The 8,609-nt window shown below is 39.7% G+C and overlaps 1 long non-coding RNA gene across 1 annotated transcript; it reads left to right on the top strand.

Moving 5' to 3' along the window:
• The first annotated feature begins 3,070 nt into the window (after positions 1–3,070).
• LOC147890159 (uncharacterized) lies at positions 3,071–8,213 on the top strand. The gene is made up of 3 exons (XR_015542688.1): positions 3,071–3,162; positions 5,423–5,495; positions 7,957–8,213. It is a non-coding gene; the product is annotated as an uncharacterized LOC147890159 (long non-coding RNA).
• Positions 8,214–8,609: the final 396 nt, after the last annotated feature.

Here is an 8,609-nt window from a genome sequence, read left to right on the forward strand (position 1 = left end):
GTAACTATCAATACAATCAAGAATGTATCTACACATCCATTGTGTTTGGGTGATTCATGCTCACACTTCTCTATTGCGTAGATTTGGAGAGCGTCAAATTCTTTAAGGAGTGAAGGCATGGCATTGACACCATGCTCCACGATTTATGTTTTGGATTTCTCTAGCAAGAGACTAATTGCATGAACTATGGATGAAGCAGGTTGTGAATTTTTGTTTGCTAAAGACGATTTAGGATTCTAGCAAAAGTGGAATATGGAGGTGTTATAGACATAAGGCGTAGGTGTTAGGGGATAACCCAACACCAAGCATGGCATCTTAATGTAATATGATAATCCAAATATAGTAGAAGCTGAAGAGTCACAGTAGTAGTGGCATAGTGGTACTAAGGCTATTAGAATGACAATTATGCCTTATGGTAGCTGTTAGAATTAGTTACACGTGTTATCTCTATATCATGATGGTTGTTGTGGACTGTGGTCAACCAACCTATTTTGCCTTGTATTGTCAATCTAAGCAAAGAAATTTCAGTTGTATTTGTTGGCTTGTAGCTTGAGCTTTGTCTCTCTGATGTTGTATCGACATTTTCTCCAAGTAATAAAAGTTTTGAGCAATATTCTGTGTCCGACTTCTGTGCGACATCCTTCTCTCTGCATTGTTTCTTTCTACTTCATTCTTGTTTGTGGCTCCTCCTTGTTGTGAAAAAGCTTTGACAAGTTGACCTATAATAGTAGGCAGAGGCCTTTGTTGATGTAGTAGCCGCCATTAAAGCTCATGTCGATGAGGAAAGGGGCAGCCCATGGTTGCCTCTGATAATCAATGGAATTGTGGACAATGCTACCTCAAACTACAATGTGCACATTCATTTCTTGCTTTGCCATATTTTTAATCAATTATCATGGAGATTTCACAAACACACACATGCATATTTGGTTTATTTCTAGAGTTTGTCTCACGTAGGGTTTGTGTGGAATTATAGGAGAGAGTAAATGATATTTCTACACGTGATTTTCTAAGATTGGTTGCACTTTAAAATCCACATGCTAGCCTATGATTCTAATATGTCACTCAATGCTTGCAATAGTGGTTTTACAAAGTTTTTATCCATCTTCACATGCTACTTGAACAACACTATCAATAAGTTGAGGGTAGAACTAATATTGATGTGTGTTCTCTCCTATGGAAGCCCAATTGAAATGTCGAGTTACTGCCCCCTTCTTTGCCATAGATTTGCCACAGTGCGTTGTACTAGTACATAGTTAAGTTGAATCGAATGCCTAAGGGGTTGACACGTAACACATGTTTAGAATGGGCTTGCAAAACATGGTATTGCCACTCTGAGAATGTGGATAAGACTAATTCATAAACTCTTTAATTGCTAGATGAAAAATAAGGCGCTGACCACCCCATTAAGTAAGTTATATTGAGAGATGCTAAATGAGGGGAAGCATGTGCGGACCGCTATAGAATTGAAGCCCATCACAAAATGCATTCCTACTAAATACAAATCAACACTTTAAGATATGTGCCTCGGTTGTGAGTGTCGAAAACCAAGTTCAGAGTTGATTGCCTACGCATTTTGGGAAAATTTTTAATCCAATCCCGGTAAATGCCCTTAATATTAAGGGATTGTAACTCGGGGGGGTCACTCGTCATATGTAACCCTAGCACGTGAGTTCAACATATGGGTTTTTATTAATTCAATTACTTACAGATTTATATATACATAAGGAAGTAATTTAATACCCAAAGGTTAATATACAGAAGGGCGTTTTTTATTAAAAATTGTCCAGAAGTTTGCAACATGTGACATGGATATTTGCATAGAGTGGATTAATCTGCCATTGCCACCAGTAGGACCTCTTTTGGATTATGAGTTTTGCTTTGAACTTGTCCAAGACTTTCAGGGTTGAGGGAGTCTATGGTGTCTAGTGTTTGGGGTAGGGGTGAGTATATGGAAGAGATTGTAGTAGTTATAAAGGTAGTATAGTGCTCTATCTTTTTTGCAAAATCAACAGTAGACGTATCCTAAAAGCCTTGCCTTGTGAGTATATTGAAACTTTTTTTGTATGATGTACACCATTGAGTGATGAGGGAGTGTTGATGTTTGGTCTTCCATGTGTGTGAACCCTACTTTGATGTTGGTGATTGTGCCAAGTATCACTTTGCAATCCTAGCCAACATCGTGGAAGCAAATGATTGGTGACGTGTTGCATGTTCTTATTAGCTCGCAGCTCACGCTCGCCACCTGTACTTGCCTTGCACTAGTGTTCACAAAAAACCTACAAAGCCTTACAATGAAACTATAAAATTTTAGGTTTCACCTGATAATTTTCTATTTGCAGGTTTATGGAAATTGTTCTTGTAAGTGTTTCATAGGGATTTGACTTGGAAGATCAAATATGCAATTTTTATGGGTTTTCATTCATAAAACATGAGTGTTTTTTAGTGCACTAGAATCTAAAATCAAGGTTTTTAAACCTTGCATGCTTAGCATATATAAAAAGGTTAATTTTATATAGCTTTATATAAATGGCTTTTTAAAGAGAGAGCCTAGTTGATGGAGGATCACGATAACCTGGTTTATGGAGGAGGTTCAAGATAACCTTATCTCCCTGTAGCCTATAAGGCTTTGCCATGCTAAGCCTCCTCTAACATAATTTGAAAGAGGATTTTCCCTCTTTCACTAATCAACCACTTCCACCTACTCCCTCTCCAACTTCTCCGTTCCTTGGCTTCTCGCTCCTCTGCACACCTACTGGTTGTCTCTCCCAAAATGATGAGACTACGACTTCAAGCTCAATACAATACCGAAAAGTAGAGTTCTTGATCTCTACAAGTGATTTTCAACCATCTATTGCAGATGCTTTAGTTCATGCGTCCCATGCTTTGCCTTGCAGGTTCTTCACATAATGACACTTCGGGCTTGTGCACTGTAATGCAGGTCCTAGCTCTTGAGTCCTCAAGCTGTTAGGTCTTCGATCTTGAGTCCTCAAGCTAACAACGATCCTTGAATGTGCTCCTACCTCCGTTCTACAGGCAATTTGCAAATCAAAAGGTTGCAGTATAGAACGAAAGAATACTTCACGGGAGATCATGCTGCAGACTTTGTTGACGAGAACGTAGCAAAACTATTATCATAAGAAAGAAAGCGGCAAGAACAAGGTGGCTCCTCTTCGTAGTGTTCATGTTTTCACTACTAGGAGGGATGCTAAGAGTTCAATCCTCGCTGCATCTCTTCTACTAATTCGTGTTGTGTTCAATCTTGTTGCGTCTCTTCTACTTCGTGTGGTGTTAGCCTTGGCCCCTCTTTGTTTTTCTTTTGCGCTCCTTCATATGCTAATATGTTATTGTGTTTAACTCTTCTGGCTTTGCTTGATGACCGGAAAGCAGATCTTCTAGTCCAGCTCTCTACCCTTCTCATATTCTTGACTACATGAGAAATAGATTGGGCATAGTGTTGATCTACCGTAGGCATTCTAGGTAATTGAATTTGAGGGATTGGATTTTTGTTTATCAAATCAGCAAATCTGGGGGGTAATAAGTTGGAAAACAGAGGTCAAGACTGCTTGCTACAGCCAACACTCCCTGCAGCGGAAGATTGTAAAGCGTATGCCCAGAAAACACACAGTCAAATCCCACTTCTTTCCTTAATGTGTATAGCATAGAGAGATACATACAGACTTAGATCTTTGAACAGTGCAACACTAGAGTAGAACAGTTGATCATATATTTGTAGATTGCTAAAAACAATATGGACAAAACCTGAAACAATAGAATGTGTTCAGTGTGCTACCCTCTAGCAGACAGGGTGTTGCCTAGATAGGGATCTCTGACCACCCACAACTGTCATCTACCTACTTCTAGCACCTTCGATCTCTATCAGCCTGCATGCTCTCCTAGAGCTTCAGTGGGTTGCGTAGTGATGCCCTGCAAACAGACAACCTTGCTACTCCAGTGGACAGCCAATGGTAAGGCACTGTTTGCGAGTAACACATTGCCCAAAATTTCTGGTTTTCAATGTAGACATCCATAGTCACAACTCAGATTTCTGAGTGGATTGAGATGGATGATTGCGTGAGCTCTTGCAAGATGGAGAGAATGTCCGTGGGCTGCTCTTCATATTCCTCTCTGTCGGTTGTCAAGCCAATTGTCTCAACGTTGTTGACTCTACACAAGCTGGCAGCAGCAGGAGAACTAGGTGAGTTGCGAAGTATGAACAATCTCATTTGTTGTGCGTTGCTCTCTCTCTCTCTCTCTGTGTTGAGCGCCAACGATGGCTTTCAAATATCACACAAGTCTAACATGTATGGGATTGCAACACAAAAGCCAGGGCTATGGGATTGCAAAGCAAAAAACAGGGGAAGATCATGGAGGAAACTTGCCATAGAGCCCATTTAATAGTATAACGTTTTTAATTAGGACAAGGCGGAAGGCAATGAGCCGAGAGCTAGAAACGACCTTGAAAAGCCTCAAGGGGAGTGGCAAGATGTTGCTGGATAATGGAGGCATAGCCAACTCTTTGGATTTCGAGTTGCATAGCCTACTCTTTGGGTAGAGGGATTCGAGGTTCCCCTGTGCCTCAGAGCGGCGATCTCATCTTTGGTGCCAAACGGTCCTCGGATTGTGCTACCTACACAATAGAAGAAGTAGAAGAGGAATGAAGAGGGTGGAATCTCTTCTCAGTTAGAGATGCCCAGTTTGAGTGCCCCTCCTTTGACCAACAGCCATGGTGTCCCCAATGCCCCCTTTGCCACCACCTCGTTCAATGCAGTAGACCTCAAAGGTAGTCAGCACTCCGCTAGTAAGCACCACAAGAGTGACACAAATTGTGGCCTTGGTCAGGACTGCGGAGTTGCCACAGACAGAAGGGACTATGACTTTGGTTGCAGTGACTAGTGTGGTGAGTGCATCTACTGTTACCTCGAGTAGTGAATCCATTTTGGGAGAGGCAGCAAGTTTTGGTGACTCTCTCCAACAGTGGGGCGAGGGATAATTTTGGAAGAGGCACCAGGTTTTGGTGACTCTCTCCAACTACTGTTACGATGACTAGTGCGGTGAGTGCATCTGCAGCCTGCTGTTACCTCCAGTAGTGAATCCATTTTGGGAGGGACAACAAGATTTGGTAATGTCTCCGACAATGGCGAGAGAGAATTTTGCAATCCGCCAGCACTTCAAGACGAGTGTGGTGACCACGACAACAACAGGCACTTCATCGGTCTCCACGCAGCTTGGGTTGCTCATCCATAGCTTAGGATTCCTCATTTACCTTACTCCTTCCCCTTTACCTTACATAAGCTCTCTAATAAGTTTGTTCATAAGGCACTGCATCTCGAAAAGGCAGTCTTGGGAACAACTTAACTGGAGTTTATAGCTTGCCTTCTACTGAGAGGATTTCTATTAATTGTCCCTTGGATTTGTGCAGGTCACCAAGGAGACTCTCTGTTCGCTTTGTGCCTGGTTAGCAATCCAAAATCAAAACTATAATTGAAATAAAGGTATGATAGCTTTTCTTTCTCTGCTCAATAACCCATCCGTTGGCAAATTTTCGATAAGTTGATAAGCTTTTTTTGGGGGGGGTTTCTTCTTCACGTATGTTCGATGTAGTGTCGTCTTTTCATATAGTATGTCAATGCCTTAACTTTTTTATTCTTGATATTACATGACTATTAGATATCGACGTAGTGTCGTATTTGGCCTTTCGACATAATACGTCGATCATCTGATTTGTAATGTAATATTTGAGTCAATTACTTGGGCCATGCATTTGCATGGTGTCGTCTATTTTTTATCGCTCCACTGCAAACCCTATCGTTTCTCTATAGCCTATCCATGGGGTCTTTGAAAGTTGCTTATGTATAAGGATGCAAATTTCATAAGAATGGAGTTCGTTGTGTTCTTTATTGTAATTAACTTTGTGTTCATTAATTATTTAATCTATGAATATATTTTATATTCTCTCTCAAAACTTGGTTTTTTCATGCATGTTTTGCCAGAAATCCTTTTGTGAAAAGATGCAAGCAGAGCAAAGGAAAAATTGGCTCAAAGTCATTAGGCGGCATCTTTGTATAGGGATAAGTAAGATGAGCAAGGAGCAAATAACAGACATAACTAGCAATACAATACGGACAGAGTGTTTCTACAATGAGGTCATAGCCAACACAATGGGAGAGACGTTGCCCAAGAGTGAAATGAATGAAGGTGGAGTACGTCACATGATCAATAGCATCATAGGAAATATGAAGAAATGTGCAGAAGACTTGCGAGATGACTTGCCTCCTAATATTGACATGGAAAATTTAGGTTTTTGGGATTTGAAGTGGAAAGAGGAGAAGGGTAGAAGCAAGAGGGCAAAAGACATAGATTCACATTTCACTATTTCGAAGAGAGTGCGATATGAGCAATCAAAACATTCATGTGATCCAACTTCTGAGGCATGGTTAGCTATTGAGGGTAGTCGCGGGGATGCTTCTCACAAAGCACATTCATTTAGGAATGGTGATTGTTCAATTTTGTTAGGTATCCCCCATGAGGCTATAGAGGAGGGTGAGAATCTTGGTGCTGGCTCATTTGGAGTATGCTTTAAAGTCACTTTTAATAACATCTCTTTCTTTCCTCGAAGTATTACTTATGCGGCGAAGCGCTACAAAGGGAACATACCTCACACCTTAAAGTCATTTGACAAAGAGTATGGAATGCAAATATTACATTAAGGGATTGTCAGATGCATAGGATTTACTAGAAGCTTACCGTGGATCAACATTTTTCCATACTTCAATGGAGGGAGTATTGGAGACATGATGATGACCCTTTGAGAAAGAGACTTTCAGAAAGCAAGTGTTATGCTTGAAAGGCAATAGAGTCACTAGGAGAGAACCAGATCCAATACTAAGTGATGTACAGCTTACGAGATTAAAGGCATTTGTGGAAGCTACCCCAGACATCATACACGCATTGGTTGATGCATTAGCAACTGTACACCAAGAAGGCATTATACATTGTGATCTACACCCTTTCAATGTCATGCTAGATTTTACCAAGAATCATAGTCGGCGAAGAACATTGATAATCTCCGATTATCTGATGGTGATAGTCGGCGAAGAACATTGATGATCTCTTATTATCTAGATAAAAGAGGTAGTAGATTTGGGATAAAATGGGATGCATGGCCTCTCTCAGCAAAAGTTTTAGAAAATCAAGTTTTTGGGCTGCATGATCAAGATTTTGTACATAATGGAAAAAAGTTAGTCAATGTTCTTGACAAGCCTAAGTGTCAATTGGCTATTGGCAATGTTTGGATCACCTTAAATCATGTCATTATTGTGTATGATGTATGATGCTTTTTCTATCGACAAGCATATGCTAAGGGAGGGAGACATTAGGCGAGATGACCGCCAAAATTGGGCTAGAGCTCAAAGAATATGCAGTAGACAAGTGCAATGGTGCTTGGGAGAATTGGCAAACAATGGAATTCATAGAAAAGAGAGGAGCATGCTAGGAACACAAGCTTATCTTGAAATTGTTGGAGACTACATCGACATCTTCTTATCTCCACATTTGAATCTTGTGGATCGAGTCTATCTTGCAAGCAAAGTCTCTTTTTTCTTTCAAATTTGGAGGTCTTGGATTGTTCATCATGCCAACTATACGTTGAATAGAAACTTCATAACTAAGGAAGCTTTCTTAGCAAATTTTGTGGACCTTACAGACCTTGACATGATAAATATTGAGAGCGTAATTGCATTAGCAAACCTCACCTATGAGTGTAATAGCAATAAGTATACTTTAGATGAGAATGATTGGAATGTATTCAATGACTTTGTAAAGGGGCATTAAACGCACTTGGTAGGGGCTTCTTTGTAATCTTTCTAATATGATAAAAGATTTATTATGATTATTACTATGCGCTGAGTTTAGTTTGATTTGTCTTGATGGAATTTTTAAATTATTTTTTTGCAGGATCTTGAATCACAGAAGTGGATGATTTGCAACCGCCTGGGTACTTTTGTTTATATGAATGCCATAAAGCAAGTTTGAAAATGCTATTTTGGCATCGGGTACAACAAGATGTTGTATGAATGTAGCCTCTATGGTTTTAATACCATGGTTTGATATGACTTAGTAAGGGTTTTCATGGAAGAAAAAAAGTGGAAAGGTCTCCTATAAATGTGACAAAGAAGAATGATATTTCCATCTTTTGCTTCTCTAACAATCAAGACATGGAAAAAGTGGCAAGGCCAATTGTGAATGTGGCCGAAAGCATGGTGTTTTAGTTTTTTCTTCTCTACTCCTTCTCTAACAATAAAGACATGGAAGAAATTACTAAGTCTCAGATATACATTGTTTAAACAAGTTTCCAATCTTTCACATAAGAAAGCTCTAGATGTTTGTATTTGGCAAGAAATAAACATTATATATCGTCATTAAATGCTTTGTAAAATTGGCTAATCTATCATCCCTTCTCCTAGCTGAAACGCCCATACATATAGTTTTGTAAAAAATTGAAAGATATAAAGCATTTATAAAAGCTCCCAATCTTTCATGTAGTATTTTTATAAAGGTTGTTTCTTGAGCTCTTTACGTGTTTCAAGTGACTTTGCACAATTCTTTGC

Source organism: Dipteris shenzhenensis, chromosome 19, assembly GCF_047967505.1.
Source record: "Dipteris shenzhenensis isolate YYH24624 ecotype China chromosome 19, Dip_SZ_1.0, whole genome shotgun sequence".
Lineage (NCBI taxonomy): Eukaryota > Viridiplantae > Streptophyta > Polypodiopsida > Gleicheniales > Dipteridaceae > Dipteris > Dipteris shenzhenensis.